Source organism: Copidosoma floridanum, unplaced genomic scaffold, assembly GCF_036245765.1.
Source record: "Copidosoma floridanum isolate Cflo_tuat_1 unplaced genomic scaffold, Cflo_Japanese_pri ptg000007l, whole genome shotgun sequence".
Classification (NCBI taxonomy): Eukaryota; Metazoa; Arthropoda; class Insecta; order Hymenoptera; family Encyrtidae; genus Copidosoma; species Copidosoma floridanum.
This window is the reverse complement of record NW_028321884.1, coordinates 1816857-1842612: the sequence shown is the minus strand read 5'-3', so window position 1 is coordinate 1842612 and position 25756 is coordinate 1816857. Positions and strand designations below refer to the sequence as shown.

At 44.6% G+C, this 25756-nt stretch overlaps 1 protein-coding gene across 1 annotated transcript in view; it reads right to left on the bottom strand.

Moving 5' to 3' along the window:
• The window catches only part of LOC106645523 (rhombotin-1), a 141277-nt gene extending 120630 nt beyond the window's left edge, over positions 1–20647 (bottom strand). Inside the window, exon 1 of the mRNA XM_014361413.2 lies at positions 20576–20647. The gene's annotated coding sequence lies outside the window, so the exon portion shown is untranslated. The remainder of the gene's footprint in view (positions 1–20575) is intronic.
• Between the last annotated feature and the right edge of the window lie 5109 nt (positions 20648–25756).

Here is a 25756-nt window from a genome sequence, read left to right as displayed (position 1 = left end):
AGCTACATAATCATTCTTTCGTTACGAAATAAGTTATTTAATATAGAGTTTACAACAATTTGTCCCTAACAAAACAAATTATAAGCAAAAATAGCATCGTGAAGGTTGATAGACTTCTAGTACCTCTGTCATTTTTGCGAAACCAATAGACAATCGTCAATTTTTTTGAAAAAGACTAAAAATAAACTAAATAAATTGTTGGTTTTATTTTTTTACTTTCTTATTTGTTACTTTCTCGAAAAGGTATAAAAAAGCTGCTTTACTCTAGTGTTATCATTAATACTCGATTTGTTAAATTTGCACCGAAAGTACAAGAACAGCTTTGAAATTGAAGAGGATGTCCTAACTGATAAAAATGTTTATAAAAATCTTAAATTTTTATTGAGCTGTCAAATATAAATTAAATTTGTTTGCCTATTTACCGGACAAGTTATTTATATCAACTAACAATGCATGGAATCCGCGATTCTGTAAACAAAATCAATTTGTGCCCATGAAAGTAAGATAGAAGTCTGTTCCGTATACACCTGTCTCTCACTCCAAAGGGCAATGGGCTCAAATGGATTCTGTACACCATAATTATGATCGCGGCCTAACCCTAGTGAAGAGTAAAATTATGAGATAGCATGTATAAGTAAATATCGTACAATATTTGCTAACGTTTTCACCTGCAGTTCAGCAGTTAAAAATAACAGATTCTATGCAATACACTTGCCATTGAACACTTGAAATATTTTCACTAGTGAGTAATGGTTATGATCAGTGACAAATAACATATATATGTGCTGGAAAACAATTTAACATAAAACTGGGCGATTGAATCTGTACTGCAGTAGTATCATACTATCGTGAGAACGCTTCTGTTATCTGTATAGTTGAAATAGTTTTACTTACATTATTTACAAAAAATGTTTCACTCGAAGAGGAAAAGTGTTCAATACCTGATACTTCAATACTTCATGAAAATTATCTATTCTATAGTATAAATACCTTTTGAGCACTCGATACACAAAATTCGATACTTGTTTATCGTGTGTCATCCATCTCACAGCTGTATAGTTATAACCACGTGCACGTAATGATATTGTCAATTTTTAATGCTCCCATACATTATACACTATTATTTTCACATATTTTTACATTTTGTGTAGTTCAACAAACGTTTTGCTATCTTCTGTAAGACATAACGTTTTTTGTTTAAAGAACGATATTTTAGTGTTTAGCTGATCTCGTTCTAATGGTTTAAGGCATGTTTTATAATCCTGCAGTACTACACAACAATGGCAACAATGGCATCGTTTCCATAGTGAGTAATGTACTATTATACCATAGTTGCCTTCACATTGCTAAGTATTCCATTAGTGTAAGAGAAATGTGTACGGTTATGCCAGCATACGTTTATAATGCGATTTCTACAGTCTTGCAGCATAATTTATTTTATTTTCTGTCAGCGTGTGTATACGAAATTACGTAATTATCTCAAATACATATTTTGCGAAATCAATAATTGCCGAAAATAAAATTTGCCGAATGCATTTTACCGAATGATTTTTTGCCGAATATTTTTGTAGGTAATTCGGCATAAAAAATTTCGGTAAAACTCTCTTTCGGCTTAGTATGTTTTCTGTAAATTTGATTACGGACCAAAGTTTTTTCGGAAGTTTTATTAGTCGGTAAATATTATTTCGGTTAAATATGACCCCCTCGAATTAGATTTTTAATCGGCGAGCACTCGCCGGAAAATAGCCACTTGGAGCTGCCACGCCGCGTCTATAAATGCTCGACCACTTGTTTTCCCCTCGCACACATCTGCCCCCCCCTCCGACTTGGCCTCCCCCTCCCTCCCACACTAACGAAGAAGTATTGGCTACCGCGCTCGTGGATCCGATCGAGTGACTCTCCTATATACATATACCTATACTCCTTCGTGTTTCCGCACTATACCACCAGGCCCTTGTGTGTATTTTCTCGCTCGGCCAGTCGGTCATTTCGTGGGTGATTGCTAATTTAATGGAAATGCCCTACAGGAGGGGCCCACCAATCGAAAGCGCAATTTCTTTGTCACCCCCGGGGGAAGGAAGAGAGCGCGCAAAGAGTCGAGTTAAAAAGCTTGTAGGTACCTATACAAAGTTTTTTTTTTTTTTAATTTGCCGAAAGAGCGAGTCGTTAATTATCGCCAGGGGGCTTTGATCGGTGCAGCCGTTTGGGCCTTGCCTCTAAGCGGCGTCGGTAGCCCGAGCAGCTTGATTTGTTTCGTCTTTGCGTCCGCTTCGCTCGTGCACACTGGGAATTTGTTTTCACGCGTCGAGGCGCGGATCGAAAAATCGATTATATATATATACAGGTGTGTGGGGAAGGGGGCTTGGGCGAGTTACGAAATTGAAGGAAAAAAAAAAAAAAACATCGGGACACGTATATATCCCCGGGCACGCGCGTGGGTATTAATCGAGAAAATCTGAAATTCAATTTCGAGCGGCGGCCGATGCAACCATAGTCACGGCCATCGTATACATATATACACGTCTCGGGCAGAGATAGAGGGAACAAGCGGGTGGCATCAACTTGGAAATCCCGTCTAATATCGTCCTCGAGAGAGAAAGAAAGGGAAGAAAAAAAATCGAAGCTCCGCGAGAAACTGCTCGGCAATATTTTTTCGCGCGGGGGGGTGTCCCTCCTTTTCTTGCTATAATACATCAGTCAATAAATTCACGGATCAAATTGCCCGGGCGATTCGAAGGGGGTTGGGGGGGGGGAGGGTGCTCTCTCGAGTTGGTGTGCGCGCCGGCGACTGGCATCTTGATACTTTTTCCATTTACCAAAATTGATATTACTTTTCGGGGGGCCGAGGTGAGGGAGAGAAGTAGAAAAGAAGAAGGGGCAGAAGGAGGAAAAAGGCACCGACTGCATGCAGTGCCCGCGCGTGTGTATATATGTATAGGTGCCCCGTTCGCTCGAGCCTATAAATATTTCTGGACGCAGATTCGCTTGTATGCGCCCCAATTTATCGACCAGTTACGGATTCGACGGTGCAAGATTTTGCGAGGAGTAGTTGCTTTTTTCAACACATTTCTAAAGCGTAAAAGTATACTTACAGTACAGGTATGGAGTAAAACAAGGTACCCTATATGTACGAATGGTTGCGTACACTAATTTTACTTTTTGGCAAATAAAAAATATCGGTCTATATTCGCGTGGAGTGGCACTCGTTGGAAAATTGAAGCTTCGACGTGACAGCTGCCACGCGTTTCAGCTAAACAAAGTACAACGGAACCACCGAGATGCCTCATCTGGTGATCGAGGGATCGACTCCAGTGGAGGACGAAAAAAAAAAGAAATTAAAATTACATCCGCTCCGGGAGCTACGGTAGGTCGATCATCGCGCGCCAAACTGCATATAGGCAGATGGATGTATGCGTGGAGGGGAAAGAAAAGCAAGAGAGCTTGATTGCGCATATATAAACAGCTCCTCGCGTCGAATCAGCGGCTGCAGACACCGGCGTCCCCTTAATAATTGCGGCTAGCCATGCCATGCCTCGTCGCTCGTAAATTAACACGTCGATAGGTATCGCCTCGGTAATCACTATTGGCTCTCTTTCTCTATTGCTCCACACGCGTGCAATTTATTTATGCGCGTATAATGCACCTATACGCTCTCGTGCGTACTCTCTCGTCGACACTTTTGCGCGGTCGATTGATCGATGCGGACGGTTACCCTCTCGCAGCTTGAGCGCTAATGAAGTGGGCCGAGGCGACGAAGAAATCGGTTCGCCGATCGAAACTTTCCTTTCGTGTAGACATGTCATTTTTTTTTTTTTTTTTTTTTTTTCATTATCGAGTGATTTTAGACTTTCAGGAATTTCAATTGTCAAAAGTTTACAGTTGGAGCTCATACAGTTACATGGATAATCACTTGGTGGGGTTGTTGGGTTATATAATGGGTGTTTCAACGAGAGGATCGTTGCTGGTCGTAAACGAGTTAAATAATAATTGTATTGTAATGCCGATAAACCCCGGGGCTAAAGGGATCGAAGTTATAATTCCAACTTTTAGCAGCAGTTCATGATCACGAGCTTTTTACTATACTTTGTCATTGTGTTTATAAATTTAAATTGCCCGTGGTTGGTATACCCGCGTGTGTAATTTATTCATGATTTTTAAAGTACGCGTAAGGTATATGCATTCAAATTGCATTTTTTTTTTTTTTTTGCTGCAAAGTTACATATAATGACAGTGCAGGGTATCTCTTCCCTCGCGTGCACACATGTGATAAATTAATTACCCTTTGGCAACGAAGCCCGCATAATCGACGCGTTACGTCTAATTTCCATTGTTTTCAAAACACAATACGACCCAAAGTAATGAGCTTCAAAGTCAATCCTATGGATGTCAAAACGGTTATTATCTACGTTTGCTTGCCCGTCATTATCAATTAGCATACGTGTGTGTATAATATATACACGCGTACCTATAACCTACACAATCAAATCGAAGCAAAGCGTTAAATTTTCCGCTCCAATTGATCAAACGATCCACCAACGCACAATGGGCCCGCTTTTAGCAAACAGAGCCCCAACCGCATTAATTACACGCACCTACGCGCTCGAAACGTCAGCCAATCATTCAAATATGATTTAATGCATATATATGTATATGTATACACATACAATTTAATTTAAAACAAATATCACTTCGCTCAACCCCACGTTATATACACATTAAGCGTGTTTACAACACAGCACCATCCATTGTTCGGGCCAAATTGACGATATATTTCACAAAATTGGGGGGTTCGACGCGCCCGTAAAATTATGTAACGTAAGTAAAGGGTCGGTTATAGAGTAAAAAAAAAAAAACCACCCGCGCCTTCGTGTGGCGACAGCTCCTACACAACGGCAGGCGTATACATACACTGGTGCAAAATAATATGAGGTATGGCGTTTATCGATGACTCGGATTAAAATTTAATTACTCCGGGTATTAATCAGACTTCCGGCTGATGGCCGAGAGGCGCGAGAGGATGAAGGCAAGGGAGATGAATGGGAGTCGGGTGACGATGTAGCGAGAGAGATAAAGACGCGCGTTCGTGGGGGTGAAGCGACGGGGAGGCGGCGGCGACGCTCCTATACACAAGCTCTCACGGCATTGGGGGTTGTATACAGTGGCAGTGCTCTCTCTCTCTCTCTCTCTCTCTCTAATGTGATTGGTTTACTACTCCCGACAGACAACCTGCAGAGAGAAAGCCCCGCGTGTATGTATATATACGTGTATACGCCGCGGTGAGGGCGAGAGAGAGAGCGCTCGACGGTAAAATGGAATTAGCTTTTCGCAATTTCGCGTAGTCCATCGTTCTAAGTGGGCGAAAAAGCTCTGGCCGGCCCTCTTTATCTTTCCTCCGTCTTTTCTTCCCCCCCGACTGCACCTTCTCCTCGGACACAAGACCCTTATATACCTATATATATGCGTGTGTATATACCATCACTGTATTCTCTGCACTTGGGGGTTTTTTTTCTTCTCCTCCTGATGGTGCTCCCGTTCTCGCGCACCGACCAGAGTTGGTTTTAAAAATAATTACTCGCTAGCGCCGTTTTGAGACCATTACGCTGATAGAGAATTACTCTCGCCTGGGTTACATCTACGGACACAATCGTGTTACCTCTGCTGTACTCAACGAGATGACAAACCGTTGCTCTGGTACTTTCATGCAGTGCAACTCGCCGAGCGAATTGGAAAAAAAAAAAAAAAAAAAAAAAAAACGTGTCTCCGATGATTAATTAATCGATTTGTAAATCATTAATAAATGATTTTTGAAGGGTGGAAGGAAAAACTTTATTACATGGTACGTCGAATCTCAAAAGCATCTTGAATTTGCGACAGGATTTTTTCATCTTTCTACAAGAAATTTCACGAGTCCATGGAGTTGGCGATGCTAATCCGACCCTTAAGCGCAGTAAACTCAATTGGTATGGATTCTGCTAAAACCACCATTTCAGCTGTACGCTTCAAAAGTTCTCAACGACAGATCTGTCGATAATTTATTATTGCTAACGAAGCATGAATCAATAAATTAACTGTATACAGTTGTATCAGATGATAATTTCACTTGGATTATCAATAAACTCCGGATCCTTCAATTTTTAACTCGATACGAGGCACCTGACTTTAGGTAAATGTATATAATATATGCGTGGGCTCGAGCACAAGTGGCGTTTTCATTTCGGGATGAGCTACGTGCAGTTTATACAAAAAGAGAACGGATAAAGAAAATAACATATACACAGTAGCTGATGGTTCAATCAATCCCCGCTCGAGAGTACATATACATCCCGCGCGCCTTTCGTCTCAATTTGCACAAATTACTCCGATACGCGTTGCTATACGCTTCCACGTGCAGTTTATCGAAAAATGTTTTCTCCTTTTTTTCTCTCTCTCTCTTTTACCGTTTATTTCGAGCCGTACACGTTGCGAGATTTTTTCACGCGTGACTTTAATGTGGATTTTTCCGCAGCCAACCAAAGACGCCTACACTGCCACTGTATCGGAGTTTCCCTGCGAATTGCTTTAGTTATTCGATACTCGTTTTTTCGAGAATCCCTTGCTGCTCGAATTTTTTTCCACCCCTCCCCATTCTCGCTCTCTTTGGAATTTTTCTCGATTAAATTTGACCGTCCGATGAATTGCTCGGATGACGCGTGGATTTAAATCTATTTTAAATCCAAAAAAACGAATAATCGTAAAAGGAAGCAAAATATATATATAGGAGCGACGTCCTTTGGAAAGATTAAACCGAGCAGGGGTGGAGGGAACATTGTTTTTACACGGGGTCTGATTGAAATCCGCTCCGATGTCGGTAGGGATGTAATGGAATAATAATTCAATCTGACTATGCGCGACGGCCAATAAAATCCGTAAATACGTAATGCGAAGCAATCGAGATTTTAATTGGAGCCGACACGATTAATCGAAACCAATTCGCTCCCTCCGAACATTTTGCGTTAATCAGCGCATGAGAAAATGCATTATTCCGCGCCAAAGTTTCAAGCAAAAGGGAGGGGGTAATTGGCGCAGCCGAGTGGACGGATAATTGCGAAATTGTTGTGGCCGCTTTGGAGCCGGAAAACCATTCGGCCATCCCGAGAGGGGGATTGAAAAAAAGAGTCACTTTCGGTACATAAATCGGTATAAGTAACCGATCGAAAAGCTTAAAAAAAAAAAAGATTTAATCACCCAAACCACTTATCCGCCTCTCTCGTATATACCGATCGCACACACGAGAGCCAGACCACGGCATTTCCAGGACGAATCGATCTTCGAGACGACGTCCTCTGGCACGAGCGCGCGTTATTATATCGTCGGCGGTGGCGTTACCGGCTGTACTTTCACATGTATATATATGTGCCACACACAGCCATCACCCTCGTGCGTATATTATACGACCGCCGTGTAAGCCCCCCCGTATATGTATAGGAAGGACAGAGGGAGTAAATAGGACTCCTGGCCGCTGTGCCGTAAAATTGTATGTGAAATTGTGCCATGCGTCTTGGGCGAATTGAATCGCCGGTAACGACACTGATTTTATTGCTTGTTTCACCGTCCTCCATTTTAGTGCTTGTATATAATATATACATACACACACACACATACACTCCTCGAGCCGGAAGAAAGATCGTCAAGTGCGCGCTTCCATATAACCACCTGCACCGTTGCCGATTTCGCGTATTTTCCGGATCGCCGATTTCGTTTAATTTAATGTCCCCTGCTATTCTTCTCCCCACACACATATACCCATCGTGGACCGGCTCGACGTGTAGGTATAATCTTGATTTGTTGGATCCGTTCATTTACCAAAAATGTCGATTATGAAAATCGGCATGGTATCGGCAAGTCAATCAACGCAATCACTCGACCGGCGTAAATCACACTCGGGCAAGCAAAACACTGGCGGCCGAAATCAGTTGTGATTGTCGCTCGCCCTCGGTATATGTTATGTATATAATGCGAGAGCGCGCGTCTAAATTAACCGGTTCCATTAACGGAACGGGCCAGCCCCGCGTAATGAGGAGGAGCGAGTCGAAATTTAATCGGACCGCCGTCACTCTGCAGCTGCTGGTAAAAACCATTAGACAAAACAATTGGCTCTCGCTGCTCGTGTGTGTGTGTAAGTTGCACTTTGCCGGGCGACCTGTGAAGTTCGTTGTACGCACTCGATGGCGCAGTGGTGGTGAGCAATTAGCTCGAAAGATTCGGACGAGTGTCGATGATTTCCATCGGCGACGCGGAACGGAGGTTTTCAATTAACATGGTCATTCTTTCTCATTGGCCGGACAGACGACATTGACGCTAATGCGCGTGACTGTGGGCGAGTTATTTTCCGTCACCTGTAATAACATACACAGGCACTCGTCGCGCCGGCGGGGAGGGAAAATTAATTTAAATACACGCTCGGATTTACTACAGGGACGATAAATTTGTCGGGGGAACGCGTCTTCGCCCTTTATGTACAATAGAGAATTTAATTGAATGTGCGCCTCTCGATATAATATCCAACCGCTTGTATACCTACGTTGTATTCATTGTATAGAGGAATTAGACGCTCAGTCTTGCACATGATGTTATATGCCAATTATATGCAAAAAAAAAAAAAAAAATTAATTTGTCAAAAATCAGTGGAGGATTGGAGAATTCGTCGATTGATTGGTCCGTCAAATTATTTCAGTATGGCAGCTTATCGATAAATCGATCCACAAGAGAAAGTATGTAGGTACACGAGAGAGTGAAAGTTTACCAAGCCTGTCAATATGTTTAAGAAATTACTCGCAATATTTTTTCATCTATTTAACCATGTCTATAGAAAAATTTATTTTCGTGCGACCTCGATCGTACAGGCGTTGAAGAAAAATTCAAAACGAACAAAAGCGGATGATTGTCATCACTCATGCAGTCATACAAATAAACATTCACATAAATTTATTTAATGGTTAAAAAATTAAAAAAAAAAATCACAGATCACTGATGATGAAATGATACTATCAGAGTGTCTCTAATAAATCTGTTACTCAGCGCTGTAGTAACTGATTACATAATTGTTAACCATCGTAAATCTACGAATAACCTGCATAAATAGGTTTTGTTGATCAATCGATTGCGAAAAGATCGAGTTGTAGTAAACATAAAAGCCAAGCAGAACAATTCCAATATCCCATTACCTATCCCCCCCCCGTACAGATTGGTACGGTACACCATTCAAAACGGCGAATCATCTCTCGCATAAACATGTATGCAATATTCCACAATGGTATACAACTTCGAAATTCGACTAAGCTATACACTACCCTGCACTTCAGTTCTCATATACATCCCCCCCGCCCCTTCGCCATAGACACACTCGGCGCAATAATTAATTTCGGTAACGCGCAAGAATTTAATAAGCGAGCAGTCGGCTGACGGGGATGGCAGAGGATGGAGAGGGAGGCGCGCGTGCGAGCTTTCGCGTTCATGCGGATAATCAGAAGGTGGAGGAGAAAGGGAGGGTAGGGGGTACCCCGAAGCCGCGATACGTCAAAACCAGCTCGGGGCTTTAAACTGGGCCGTTGGCAGCGATCGGTTCTGACGTACATTGTATTATATTATAAGTACAATAGATATACGCCGTACACGTATATACCTATAATGTACAATACACAATTAGCAGGACTGCCCGCCTGATTCCCTCCTTGCGGATGGATGATAAAAAGGGAAGGGAAGAGAGAAGTCGAGCTCGGCGTATCCCCGGTATATATATATATATATATATATATATATATGTACGCCTCGAGCCGTCCATAATTTGTATTCAATGATTTACCGGGGCTAATTGCAGAATGCAGTGCTTATACAGAGGGTTGGGGTAATATCGCTTTGCAGTTTACACCGGCGGGCGAAGGGCGAAAGTGAGGGTATGTATACGGTGTAATAAGGCCAGAGAGAGGGAGGGAGAAGGTAGGTGGTGGGTAGGGGCTATACTTTAGTTTGCAATTTAAACTTTACTTCCTCTGGAATTGATTAGCTTTTAGTAATTAAGCAAGCAGCGCCTTGGCCCCTTCCACCCCCACCCTGACCCCGTACACAGCCAACGCGAAGCACCCCCCCCCCTGCACCCCCTATAGCTCTATACAAGATGTACCAACTTAACCCCTATACAGCAAAGTCAAGCTGCTCGGTGCATGAGCTCGTTCGAGGTGCATCCCCCCCCCCCTACCCTCCACCTCGTGCGAGCACACGTGGATGTCCTCGCGTGCCGAGCTCCGATAAAAAGTCCAATTTTTAATTGGCTCATCCTGCGCGCTTCTTTCCTCCTTCCCCCAGCCGGTGCACCGCCACGAGCTTTATTTTTGTTACATATATACCGAGGGGGTACAAACAACTCGTTTGTGCACTTTGGCCGAGGCTTAATTAGTTGAGCCGGGCTGCCGGGGGATACAATGGGGATCTCTTGACTTGCAGCCAATTCGGGAATTACTTTTTCTTTTTCTTTTTTTTTTTCTTTTTTTTTTTTTTCAAGCTATACGGCTTTTCCTTTATACATGTATATGTACATAAGTGCAAAATAATCCGTAATTTGTTGCGTGAATGCACCGAGGAAGCGTCTTTCTCTTCTGTATGTGTTACGGTTACCTATATACATATACCAAACAAAACGCACACGAGCACAGCACGGCCTGCTCTTTCCGGTGGCAATAACGCCGGGGTAGTTGTACGCAGCAGTGGCGCGGTGGTACGAAGGGGGATGGGGGCGATTTTAATCAACGCTCCGACGGCCCTCGGTACGTATATATTAGGTACAGACTACACTCGCGAGCAGGACAGCTTTGGCCCGCGTTGTCCGTGAGGGAAGATGCAAGGGTTCAATAATGTTTTTTTTTTTTTTTTTTTTTTTTTAATCCCAAAAAAAAAAAAAAAAAAGAGTACCTAGATTGGTTGGAAATCATCAAAAATGTGTAATATAATGGCCGGCTCGCCCATGCAGCAAGTGGCACGGCATATCACACGGGGGAATAAAGAGAGAGAGGGACAGATAGATGGATGGATATAGGAAGGAAGGAAGGAAGTAGGTAGGTACACAAGAAGGGTGAGAGGGACGAAGAGAAGCGAAGGGGGTGTGTGATGGCAGTGCGAAGCAATTTCGGCATGGAATGCGTTTCCCTCGATAGCTCGGCGGTGGCGGCGCCCCTCCACCTCCTACCGTATAACGTGGTGCGCGAGGGAAAAAAGGAGTGGGAGACTTGCCTCCTCCTCCTGCCCAGCCCGGGACAGGCCCAACCAATTTCAAGTTCCATTATGTACACCCCCTTCCCCCCCCCGTCTCTCTTCACCCCACCCCTCTACTCATACTAGCGCGAGCACGCGAAGCGGTGACGCGAATCTCAACGTTTTAACCCTCTCTTTGAGTTGCGAGGATCGAGCTCTCATCCCTCTTATTCCCTGTGTGGGTGTGTATATACAAATAGTCCACAGACACGGCCACGCATAGAAGGCGTACGTCTCTCTGTGCACACAGCTTTTTTGTGTATATACAGACGAACTCGTGGGGCATATATATAATATGTGTATGGAGTTCATGATGTGGCCTTGACAATTTCTCAGCCCATCGGGTGTTTTTGCGTGATAATTGACCAATGTTTTTTTATTTAAAAGAAATTCGAGAACATATATAAGTTGCCTGGACGAAAAAATACAAAAATTTAAATAAAATCAGGGCTCGAATCACCCCCAGACCCCAACCGTTTGTGTGTATATACCAGAGAGCAGAGACGAAAGTCGAGAGATGAGGGCGAGAGAGGAAAGCCTCATATACTTACATTGGCGGGCGCGTTCGAGGTTTTTTGGAAATGCGGGAGGAAGAGAGATACGTATACAGATATATGGCTCAGTGAAGCCAGCTGACACGTGCGCGCTTTGCCACATGTTGTATTGCGCACGTGTATGTACATATACGCCCCCCTACGAAGACGACGGGCGAATTTAAAAAACGCAATTTACGAATAATGGAAGGGGCCGGTCAACAAGTCCCCCTCTTTTTTTTCCGCGTTTCGGTGTTATGTGTACTTACACGCTCCGAATTCTCTGTTCTTCGCGTGTGCCTTTTGGCCTCCCCCATTTAGTCCACACACGAGAGAGAAGGTTTGCGAAAACTCGGGCGGGGGAAAATAAAGTTTTTTTTTGTTTTTTTTGTTTAATTGATTTTTCGAGCAGCCTAACCCTCCGGGCTCTGCGCGTGCGTGTGTACACCGACGAAGCCAATCGAGTGTTTTAAATCTCGCAGGATCGAGAGGCGGAGGGAAGAAAAAAAAAGTTACATCGCGCTATGAGCACCGACAAAAACACCATTGTAATCTATATATATATATATGCACTGTGAGTTGTGCGGGCTGCCCTTTTTCCCTCAATTACGCCCTAATTGCGTTTACCCCCCTGTAGCTGCTTCCTCTGTTCTTGGCGGAGGATGAAAAAGAGAGGGGGAAAGGAACTCTCCCTTCCGAGCGTAAAATGTTGTTTTTTAATTTAGCGGCAGCCGCCGCGGGGTTAATATACGGCTTTCATTTCGGGATTTCATTTAACCGCGAGGAGGACTCTTTGGCAGCCCCGGCGGTCGACCAGAGTGTATACAGTATGTACGGGATATACGGGCGCCTCCGAGGGCACGCGGAGGATCGATCGATCGATAACGCGACCCACTGTGTGTGTGAGGGTGGCAGATATTTTGTAGTTTCCAGGATTACTTTTTTTTCAATTTACACGTCTCTGCTGGGACAGCCTTTGCTTTTATCGAGCGTCTCGGCGATGAGCCCAAATCGATCGACCCTCCAAAGGGAGGGGGCTCTCGAGCGCCGGCCAAATGAAACTCGGCGTCTAAGCGTCCATCGGAGGGTGGGCGCGCAAAGATAATTAAAGTAAAAGCCGCTGGCCCGGTGCCGTGCAAACAGAGAGAGAGAGAGAGAGAGAGAGCCAGAAATTGAGCAATCGCTCAAATCCAGCTGGGGTCGAAGTGTAGGCGATAAAAAAAAAAAAAGAAAAAAGAAAAAGTAAAATTACAGGCGAGCTGGTATACAATCCGATGCTGCGCGTGTATATACGTGTACGTGTACAGAGAGAGAGGGGGGGGGAAATAAAGTCGAATGGATGGAAGAGCTATCCGCTGCAACGGAGGGTAAGAGGAGGCGAACCACTTCCGGCCACGAAGATTGACTTCCGACCCAACGAGCCACCCCTTCTCTTCCCCCGCGCACACGTACACGTCGTGCAGATCAACATCCCAGCTCCGCTAATCGAAGACTCCCCCCCTCCCGAGCTTTTTGGCAGCTGTACCATTCCGTTTTGCCCCTCTATTCGTCTTCTCCGGCATATCCATCCGAGCGGGCGAGTAAACATTCTTTTTACCCCTAATGGCTTTGCCTCGATACTTTCGATTGCTTTTCCCCAAAATTACAATCCCCTCCTATATATACACGATTAGGTATGCGGACCGTGTCACTTGTACACAACAGTTCGCCCCGGTAAACGTCAATTATTACTTTGCACCGGTCGAGTGTGCGTCGTGAGGATGAGGTGTGCTTTAATAAGCTCTCGCCGCTTTCATAAATTATCCCGGGTATCGGGCGTTTTTCTTTTTTCTTTCGACGGACTTTAGCGAGTGCGCTCCGGCGTTAATTAAAATTTTTACGTGACAAAAAAAAAAAAAAAAAAAAAAAGGGAGAGAGAGAGAGCAGGCAAGGAAAGCGGCCGAAAGAAAGGAAGGAGGCTTACACAGGGGCTGTTGGAATATTACCCGCGACGCGAGAGACCCGAAGCTCTTATGTGTGTATATATGTATACACACCATGTACGTACCGCCCAAGGCGCGAGTGAGTAATGCTCCGTTAATTACAACTTTTTTAATAAAAAAGCCCCGGCAACGTATATATATATATATATAGCCGCGCTTATCGAAGCGAGAGTATATATGTACACGGCATCAACTTGGTCCTCCTGCTTTTTCCGCGCGAGAAATCAATTAAAAACGCACGGGCGCCGATAACGGGGGGATCGGAAATTCGGCGTGTATCCGAGGCCCCCGCCTAATTGGCTCTCCGCCAAAGTCCTCGCGGTAAAAAAAAAAAAAAATTGTTAATTAAAGTAATTGCCGATCTTTGCAGCGGGGGGGAGGGGACTATACACCGCCGTCCGTCCGCGAGTGCATCGATCTCGTATTTATCGCGGATTAATTCGCACTCGGCGAAGGCGCAATTAGCAGCGGGGCCTCGGGAGATTCTTATCACGCTCCTCGCGTATACAATCGGAAGAATGGGCCGATACGAATCATCCGCGAGCAAAAACCGCGGGAGACGCATAATATTTTTCAGAGCCCCCCCCCCCCCCCCCCGATGTACAAAAGAGACACTCGAGTATGGTCTGAAAATACACGTTTGTGTATACATGTACACACCAGCCAAGAGGGACGGTGTACCGGACGACGACAGCGGGGATCATTAGAGTACATTATACGGCGCCGTCAAAGAACGCGAATCAAGTGAAAGAAAGTACATAACGCGGTGTCCTCTCTGCGCGGGGGTATTTAAATGAAAGGAGGGGGAGGAGAAAAACGAGCTGTACGGCGAATAAATTAGAGCAGAAAACACAAGGAGGCATGTACGTGCACGGGATGGGGGAGGGACAAGAAAATTAATTAGGATCAATAATTGGCAATTTAAAGCGAGCGATGCAAAAGTTTCCGTCCCTCCGGCTGCCGCTCTCTCTCCGAGGCAAAGGAGGAAAGGAGGGGGCGCGTTACAATGGTATCATTAAAAGTTTTTCTTAATACGTATACCTACGTCTCGGGAGTATAAGGGACGAAAGTATTATAGCAACTGACAGGAATAACGAGACAGGGGGGGAGGGGAAAATAACGAGGGCTGAAACGACGACCGTGGGGTGGAGGGAAAAGTAAGGAGAATAAGCCAACGAGCGGCCATTGAAATAGATAGAGGGCCACGGGGAACGAACGAAAGAGAGAGAGAAAAGCCGGGGCGCGCGATAAAAGGTGAAGCAATTAAGAAGAACGAGAGAACCACCTCCACCTCCCTCGGTTGGGTTGCACAGTGATGTGTAATACGCCATCGATGTATGTACTTACACGTGTACATATCCGTGCGCGCACAAAGGAGACACTAATGGGTGTACGGAAACGAGACAGATAGTATACATATATACAATGGAAGAAAGGGAAAAAAATATGCTCCCTCATCATATCGATTAATACGAGAGCGCGGATATGTAAACGGTATATTACAGCTGCTGGGTATACATATACCTATATGTGTAACGAAATCATACAGGCGAATTAATGGGCGCGGGGAGGATGTGAGAGCGAGAGGTGGCGAGATGAGTGATTAAGAAGCGGAATGTTAGCGACGCGCGGGACATAAATAATATACACCGAGTATAGCCGCTCATTGCCATTCCTTGTCCGGGACCATGTAAGTATAACGTGATGAGCACGTGTATGTGTATATAGTAGGGATAGAGGCAATTAACGCGAGCTACTATGGTAAAATTAACGCCGTTTACCGATAAGTTACAACTGTATATTAGCTGACCTTGAATCTCATCTTCTCTCCATGTATAAGTGGCTCTCTTTCTCCATTGCGTCACTAGACGCAAATATGTGCGTATATATATTATGTATGCGGATCAAATGCGCGAATGTTACTCGAAGGTTTTCCTCTTTTTTTTCCTTTCATCTTTCCACTACGTGATACTCGACCGAGTCGACCTCTCCTCCTTTCCTTATTTGCACTCTCGTCCGTCTCATTTAGCGTTACTCTCCTCGCGACTCCTCACCCCACCCCTCCTTACTCGTACGTCTGTATATTTATGTGTAAGTGTGCAGTCGCGAGAGTTGGTGCAGCAGCGGCTGGCACCTCAGGCGAGGCAATTACAACGGTCATCGCTCGCTCGCGCGCCGGGGCAATTAAGCCGCTCCCAATTATTGCCGAGAGCTCTCCCTCTCTGATTCCCCCCTCCCCGTTCCTCATCCACTTCCTTTGCAACTTTGCAGTATAACATATATATATATATACAATATACTCTCCACACGCGTGTATATCATGTATACTTACTTGCAGTGATGGGAGCGACAATTACAACGACTGCAGGGACTCTGGGCGTGTGTGTGTAACCATGCAAACGTGCTCTTGCAATTTTTCGTGATGTGCGTGCGCGTGTGATGTTATTGCATCTGTATAATCATTCGGGAGCCGCGTAAAACCGGGAGCGAAATTCTTTCGCGCCCAACCGTACGTATAGTGTTAAAAAAATTTAAAAAAAAAAATAAAGAAGAAGGAGAAATAATCGGCGAGCTCAAAAGTGAGAAAAAGAGAGCTGGGACGGCAGCTGCTGTCGCGTTCTCCTCTTCGCTGCTATATACCGACTCCCACTCTCTCTGCGGAGCAGTCTCGTTGTCGAGGGGAGGGCTGCTTGATAAACTCGTGTATATATATATATATGTACACCACATACGGTGCAGTCGAGGAGGTAAGTGCCCTCTCGGAAGTCGCGGATGGCAATTTATCGGCTCGCCTCTTTCCCCTCCCCCCTCGCGCTCTTTCTCTCTCTCTACTCCGCGCGATGGGTTTCGATGTATAAACGAGCGCTGCTGACGGACCGCGTTTCTCTCGTTTTGCGCTCACGCACCGCAAGGTCTAATTAAATCGTTTTTCCTCCCCTCCCCCACCCCCCCGTGCGCCATGACGAGGCCGCGATGATGATAATCATGCACACGTGTGTACTTAATAATTGCTCGAGTGAGTTTTCATACGATATTTCCCCCCTCCCCCCCTCCCTCCCTCGCTTTACACCAGGGGCATGCATCCTTTCGTACAGCGGCTAAGAAAAGAATGTTTCTTAATTGCTTCATTATGGATTGGCGCTGCAATTAAAAGTGCACCGGTGGCAGTTGAGTATATCCGAGAAAATCACGCTCCATCTGTGGGTATAAACGTGGTTAATTTCGCCGAAGAGAATCAACCTTTCCCCCTCCCCCTCCTTTTGTACATCGCTCGGGTTCGGAGTTGGCGCTGTGCTAGCCGATAATACGATACCGGGTGTATCGGGTGTACCGGTATATCGGGCGACCTTCTCGCTGCAGCTGCACAACATGGCTTTAATTCTTTTTTTATTTTTTTTTTTTTATATATTTTAATTCAACTGAAACTGCACTCCTTACAAAAATTCAGCGAGTCCGTGTAAATTGGACGAACAAAAGGATTTAACGCGCGTGAAATTGCGCCGATTGAGAATACCCGAAGATAACGCGCGACGACTATCGCGAGGCTGTTCTTCCGATACCTATACGCAGTGCTTTATTTTTTTCATACGACTCCGTGCGCAATCACTGACGCAAATGGAAAGGCGCATACATATATGTACATGAGTTTGCCATTAATTAGCATATACACATACGCGTGGTATATTGATTTCGCGCGCCAAACAGAATATTAATACATGCACATCGTACACCCTTGCCTCGGAGATAACGCGTTCTAATTAGGAACAATGAGCGATAAGCGCCCCGAAAAATTCCAAAGTTGATAATTAGCGCAACCTAATTGAACCAGCGTATCCGCGATCGGGGTGGATGAAAAGTAAATAAATTGAATCTCGAAGTTGGCGCGCGGGGGGGGGGGAAGAAAAAATGCTTATGCAGCGCTGATACGAACGTCCGAGTTTTAGACTGATAAAGACAGCGTCGCTATGTCTTGAATGGAATGACGTTCGGTCTGGCTCTCTGGCCAAGGGTGGGGGTGTGTCAGATGTCAGATCGAGCCGTCCGACAAGGCTCTGATGTGAATGGGCGAGCCGGACTATATTACACCGTCGAGACTTGTCTGTTTGGCGTGCGGGTTTGTTGGGATGGCGGGAATTTCGAATTTGCTTCTCGCGATGATTATCTTCTGCGATTTTCGTTATTAATCAAACCTCGCAGCTCTGCAGTTTTATTGTCGCGGTGATATAGTTGTTATTGGGGTAATCGATGCTTTTACAAAAAGAAAATATTTACAACATTGACGAAATGTTTTTTTTTTTTTTTTTTATTAATTACGTTGTTGATTGAATCCCAAGGCAACAAAAAAGTGTTGTTTTTTTCCATCAATTAACGATGTAAGAATTAGTTTGTTAAAATTGAAAAGCTCGTAATTAACGGGGTGATTTTCAAAGCGAAACACGAGCAGTTGGAAAATGATTTCCCGGGAGTTTCTTGTACCGCACATCGGAAAAGGCGCGCTGAATCACCGCACGAGAGTTCGTTGTATACTATACGCACAGAGGCTGCCCTCGCGGGTGTACATATCAAACTAATTGCAGAAAAAGTTTGCGTTTGGCTTTGCATTATTAGTTACGCATTTTCTTAATTAGGCAAAACCAAAGCAATTACTTTTTTCTGATTTAATTGGCGCGCCTAATGAATGCGAGCGATGTTTGTCTAGTTGGAGAGAGAGAGGGGGGGGGGATTTTATAAGATTTGTTTTGCGGTTTGACGTCGACGTTGCGTAAGTAATTTGCCGAGCGCACATCCACGCACGTCCATTCACGAGTTAATTAGCAAACGAGGACTTGAACACACAATACACCCATACGGGGCTGCAAATACAAATATACATATTGTATTTTTCGATCGATTATTTTATTATACTTTTGGCATGCATGATTTCAGCCGGTCGTTGTAAAAGTGCCATTTTGCGGTGCGGGTTTTTTAATTGCGCCCGTAAAACATGTAAAGAACTCGGTATGATACGAAAAACGTGTAGATCTGGGGGGAGCCCTTTTCCGCGGTTTTATGCACACACACACACACCCGCATGCGCGGAATTAAAAAACACGACTCATGAATTATTCACACCGGCGAAGGCTTAATTAACTTAATTACTCAATGTACACTCGTTAAACAGTGCACAGGAAAAAAGGAAAGAGGGTGGAAAAAAAAAAAATAAATAAATAAATAAAAAATAAACTATTAACCAACAACAAAACATAATCCCGCATCAGTGCGGTGCTGATTAATGCACGAGAGCTCTCCATCGAGCAGCAACAACAAAAGCCCCGCTCCAAGCCCTTGCAATAAATACGTAATGCGCCGAATCCTTGATTAAATTCTCGATTTTTCGAGTGTGAGTGTGTAATATATACGTACAGCTAAAGCCGGCTGGCTTGGAAGCCTATATATATATATGCATGGAGGGGGACGAGGGAGGAGAGTCAATGGGGCGAAATTCCAATCGATCCGATAACGTGCATAATTAGCCTAACCTATTTGCAATTACGCGCGAGAGAAAGAAGGAGGGGGGGGGGCTAAAAGTCAATGTCGACGAGCGCGCGCGGAGAGATGGCGAATATTAAATTCCCGAGCCGTCAATATCGAATGAAAATCGCCGAATTAATTATTTCGAGTTTCTCCCTCTCCCGGTGCGCGTCCGTCCGCCTGACCTCCCCTGCCCCGTCCTAGCCGCTCTCCTTCACCCTTTCTCATTTCGCTCTTCCTCCGCTCCTTCTCTGCGGAATTGCCAATCAAGAGTTAATTAAACGCCGAGCGCTTCGAACGATTGCTGTGTGTCCGTGTGTATACTATATATATATATACATTGCGAAAAGAAAAAGTTTGGAGCGGTGGAAGGGGGGGGGAAAGGTTTGCACAGCCAGGAGGAGGGGAGCCAAAAAAGTCGCCGGCGTGCAGCGTGGTCTCTCAATGTACACACGCATATACACAATATTGCGCGAGTAGACAACGGCAAAGCGAAGAAAGGATGGAAAGCAATATGAGGCTCTTTTACCGTCAAGCTTGAATCAGATGGCGCCAGGGCACGTCGCGGCTGTCATGGCCGTCTCACTCACACAACATTACTTTTCAGTATTGTATGTACATAGGAAATTAAAGTGTAGTGGTAAAGCGCAATATTTGAAATTTTGAAATGAATAAGGAAGACAAGAAATAATATTATGGGAGCTTAAAAGTTTCAGAATTGAAAAAGCTTTTAAAAGGGAAAGGAGCAAGAGTCAGTGAAAGAAAAGCAGAACTCGTGGACAGGTAAGCCATGACATGGGAGCGGCAAAAATGTTGGTCTCCCAATTGCTTCGAGCCACTTATTTTTTTTTATCACACTATCAGAAGGAAATTTAAATTTCACTTTTTTATCGCAGGATATTACACTGCACTTCATTTTTCCTACTATCTTTAAACGTAAATGCAAACAAAAATTGTCTGCAAACAACAGCAATCATTTACAAAGGTTATGTCTTCTGCTTTGCTCATTACACAGATAGGCTCACGAACACAATACACAACTGTAAATTTGACGGTGTGTAAGTATGACAGCCGCGACGTGCCCTGGCGCCATCTGATTCAAGCTTGACGGTAAAAGAGCCTCATAGGGAGTTGTGCGTGGTATATATATTACCTGTATATGGGTGGTGGAGAGGAAGGGAAACGCGTTGACGGCGCGCGGTGATTATTCGATTACGGGGAACGCAATAAAACAACAACCGCCGAACGTAAACACAGAGCACTCACCGATTTCTGGATGAAGAAGATTTCAAAGTTTCTCGCCGTCCTTCCACTGAAGATGAGAATACGGGTATCACTTCCCTCGAACTTGGTTGCACTGATATATAAATATATATATATATTTACTTAATTATTTATTATTTTGTTTTTCACAATTTTTCACACTAGCGCTGTCCTTCCGCAGCCAAGTAGTTCGGCGTGGCGGGGGCTCGACTTGTCTTTCAAAGCTCCGCGCCTCTCCGCGGCCGCCAAATTCAAACACTGCACGATACAAATATTATATGCGAGTACTTGTGCTACCGATGGCATAAATCCCTAAACAGCACGAAACTACACAGTTGCCGGGTGCAAGGTGCGAAACCACTCGCGAAAATTGAAATTGAGAGCAATCTCGGTTGGAGGTGTTTATACACTGAAAGAGAAAGAGAAAGAGGGGGGGTTCGGGTATATGAACTGCACAACATCCGAAGGTAGAGCTGCAATGGAGACTGCCGGGCTCCGGACGCGGCGAAAGCCCGACTTGCTGTGAGCCGCGCGAACCGCCGCCGCCGCCGCTCTCGACGCCCGTCGTGAGGTTCTGGAGCGCCTGCGCGAATATATTCACCAATTTCACCACCCGTCTCTTCTCTCGCACTCCCGTGGGATATACGTATACCTATGTTTTCACGAATAAGAGGTATATCGCTACCAGCACACATTCTCAAAAAAAAAAATAGGTTGGAAAAATTTTATTTGCACTATTTATAAATGTTACGAAATTTAATTGCAACAACGTTGAATAAAACCTGTAATTTACAAAAAACCTTAAAAACGTCCCTTTTTGCGTGAATTTGTACACAAGTGGCCAGGTGTTGAAAGCTGGATAACGATGATACGTGATCAAGTGTGAGAGTGACGAAGCAATTTTATCATGATCCTGGGCAACAATAATATTTAATTTTATTTATTCAAACAATAGTGGAAATACCGTAAAAAAAAGCTATAGCCCCCATTTCCCAATAGAGGTTTTGTCGTTCAGATTGCCCCTAACTGCATCCAATTTAACTTAAAAGTAGTCCAAAAATGATTTTCAGTCATAAAAGGCAGAGGATTATGTTTGAACCTATAAATCAGTGCAATCGAGAGCTTTCTCGTTGAGATAATATGATTTCAGATGATAAGCATGTGTTTGAATAATTACGGTTGGGTGTGGTGATTTTTAGTAGGTACTTATTTTTTCACGGGTGGCTTACCTGTTTCGGCTGTTACTACTGAATTTCGAGTTTTAGCGCCTCGCATCGTGCTGATTTTACAAATTCGAGCGATTTCGGGTTCAATTATCGAGTTTGAATTATTTAGTTTGACGCTCGCTCGAGCGACGTAATCTACCAGTTGGAAGGACTCGCGGTAATTAATTCAATATACTCATTATGTCGAAATATCGCGAGTGAAGGTCAATACGTACGCGACATCGATCGATTACACGCATCCAGGTATTACATGGTAAATAATATAATGATAATAATAATAATAATAATAATAATAATAATAATAATAATAATAATAATAATAATAATAATAATAATAATAATAATAATAATAATAATAATGACAATGTCGCTTTGGGCTATGACACGTTGGTAACCGACGAGGGGTAATCCAATCGGACGTGAATTGTGATTTTCTTCTCATTGTACTTTCATAACCGCATAATGTACACGATCGTGTAATGAGAGCATTGAATCGAAGGCCATTGTAATTTCAGCGAGTGCCAATGAAATCGATCGACAAAATGCTCGACGTATACATACTCTCGTTTAACGAGCGACGACCGAAATTAGGTATACCAAGTAATTGATTTTCGGCTATTGTTCGCGCATATTTTGAAGTAAAAAATTTAATTCCGCGCGAATAAATTACTCTCGTACTCGCTAATCGCCATCCAATTAGGCTGGAAGAGACTTGCGAACCGTTGCGACTGTACATTTGGTTATCCATTCCTCGCAATATCATCGATACTTTTCATTTACCCGAGAATGACGATACAAAGTGAAAATACACGCACCACTTGTACACTTAAGCCTGTACTTTTTCAGAAACGAGTTTAATTAAAAATCGACTTGCGTATAAATTGTGCATCGCTAAACAACGCACCAGCGAGAGAGACGAGAATGGAGGTAACAAATGTTACACAGGAATAAATCAAGATTCTCGCGAGTAGTTATGAATTTTCATTAGCCCCCGAGCAAACGAAAATCGCGCCGGGATTCAGCTAATCGTCGTTATGGAAGATTGTGTTTTTCCCCCGTGGCTGTAGATATATACACACGTGTATTTATCAAAGATTTCGCTAATGACACTATTTTGGCGAGCCTAAAACGAGCGGAGTTAAAAAAAAAAAAAAAAAAAATCATCGCTCCTAATTGCCGGTCGCAACTGGCGTCGAGCGATGATTAAACCACTCGCTCGCGTTTTTAATTAAAAGCCACGATGTTTGTTTGTTTTTTGTCCTCCCCCCCCCTCCTGTCAATTTGCTAAAAAGCTTCGGAATCCGCGGGTTTTCTCGCTAATCCGCGCAGAGAGGAGAGAGTAAAAAAAAAAAAAAAAAAACCAGATACCTATCAGCTAATTAATTAGCCGGTCCCTCGCTCCACCCTTGGCCGCTGATTACCGCCATTGCCGCGATTTTCTCGGAGCTAATTAAATATTCAATTGTTTTTCCCTCGCCCCCCCTACACCAAGGCACCGGCTCGCGAGAGCTCATTTAAAAACGTCGTTGCCCCGCGTCGATTACACCCGGCGTTCCGAAAGTTTTTTAATTAACTGTTTTCGCAACTCGACAAAGAGAGCGCGCGCTCACGGGGTACATGCAGCATATAGGTACGCGGTGCAATTTAACAAATTGAAAGTCGGTGGGGGGGGGGGGTGGAGAAGAAAAAGTGTACATACATACCAGCTCTTGAAAAATGAAATTCCCGCAGACGCACGCAGAGGGCCGGAAGAGTTTTGCGTGCGCGCGGGCAAGTTGGAGATCGAAAAACGCGGGGAACAATGACGATGACTCGGGAAGCACCTCAGCCACTCGGCCAACTTTGTACCCGCCGGGTATATACACTTCAATTTGAGCGATTGCTCCTCCCAACCCCCGCTCAATGGGCGTATGTGGAAGGATCGACTTTAACGTAAGTGCACGCGGGAAGCCCCTGTGGCAATCCGAATCTTGTCACCGCGACTCGTCCCATCTCGGGGGCTCCTGATTAATATTTTGCAATCCCGCGCGTGTTTACGGGCAAATCGTGCGAACGCCCCGCACTCGTTTGGCAAAGGAAGAACAAACAAAAGAATAGTCGTAGGTGCACGTATATCCCCCCCCCCCCCTCGAGCCTTTATATATATCGGCGTCCATTGCCAAGCGCTTGCATTAGGAGTAATGATCGCGCCCCGTGAGACTTCCGATCGCGGAAAAACTCCTCTTTCCCACCAGGCTCGTCTACCCGGGCCTGGAAACACGTATCTGTATGGCGTGTCCCCGCGCCTCTCGCCGGGATGATGATTCTCGGGATCGCGCTTTTTCCTCCTCCGCATCTCTCGGGCGCTTTTTGTTCCGCGATCTCTCCGGCCTCTGCTTCGGATTAAACGATCCCCGGCTTTGATTAACTCCATACCGGTGTATAGGGCTTCTTTTTACCTATATGTACTTACGACGCCGAGTGAAAAGTTATTGCGCTTCGTGTACCAGCGATCTGTTGATTGATTCCGGTGGGGGACCTTGAAACCCAAGGTTTTTTTTTCATCGGGAGGTGACAAAAAAAAAACAATTTAGGGTGCACACTTTACTATTTGTTTATGATAAAAAAGAAGAAGAATAATAATAATAACATGTCTACTATATATTTTAGAAATCGCTCGTTTCACCGACTTTGATGCTCCTTTTCTTCCCAGGCGAGAATGACATCACGTGATTTTTCTCCCGTGTAATTTTCATCTCCTCCAAGCCGTCCGATTGCTCCGTCGTTAATTTGTGGTCGAGTCCCTCAAATCGTACACCCTCGTGGCCTCGGAATACGCAAATAGAGCCAGAATGATTTTTATTATTTCCCCAACAAACGCAACCGGTTGTTATCTTTACGGTCCCGGAGACGTGGCCGCGATTGCACTTACTGTTGGTATACTTATCGATTCGGCGAATCAAGTGGAAAGGGGAGGAAAAATGACTGTTTTCGACTCGACCGTGCACCCGCTGGAGTTTTCATAAAACCCATCGCGAGGATTAAAACGCGCTAAAGACCCATTGCCGAGGAGCATTAATTTAACGATGGAGAAAAAAATGAGGTAAGGACCGAGTCCACGTATAGACGTATGCAAACGAGTGAACGTATACATTTATATACGTTTCCTTGGGCGGCGATCGATAAGCGCGAAAAGACGGACGCTCCAATTAAACTTAAATTAAATTAAAAAGCTGAAAACGAGCGCCGCAAGCCCCGCATATACGCATGGATGCACATATACCTGCAGCCTCGTGTTATCAAATCTTGCCCCTTGCCGTGCCGAGAGGGAGAGAGCGACGTAGCAATTAACATACTAATAACGTGCCGGCGTTGGTGCCCGGATGGAGTTGGTATAGGTGTATGACATTATACGGGAAGCGTGTGTCAATATACATCTGCCGCGAACTTTTGAGAAAATTCGTAGTCGCGCGCGTGCCGTGGAAACTTAAAAGCTCGGGGCTGGGGTGAGGGGCTCTGGTGCGTGCACGCGTGCGTTGGCAAAAGGCGAGAGGTGCATAGCAGAGAGCGTTTTGGTCAAAGCGCGGTCTGAGGGAGGCATTAAAATAATTAAACGCCGGACGAGCTTTTTTTTTTTTCTTTGCTCCTCTTTAGAGGTGGTCCTCTCTCTCTCTCTCTCGTGTTTCGCGGGGGAAGAGCTTCTTTGGCCTTTTCTTTCGTTTGCCAAAAGCGAGCGGGGACTTGGGCATAATATATAGGCGTAGTCACGGGTCGATAACTTTTGATGCTGTACGGGTATATACCTGCGCTCCTTGAAACGCGCGGATGCGTGTGCGTTGTGTGCCTATACTTGCCATGTATCCGTAGCAACTGTAACTAAGAGCTCTGGAACGCGTGGCTGCATAATTGCGCGAGCAATTATACCGATGGGATTTGCGCGAGTGTACTGTGTACGTACGTTATTGTTGATGAATCGCGT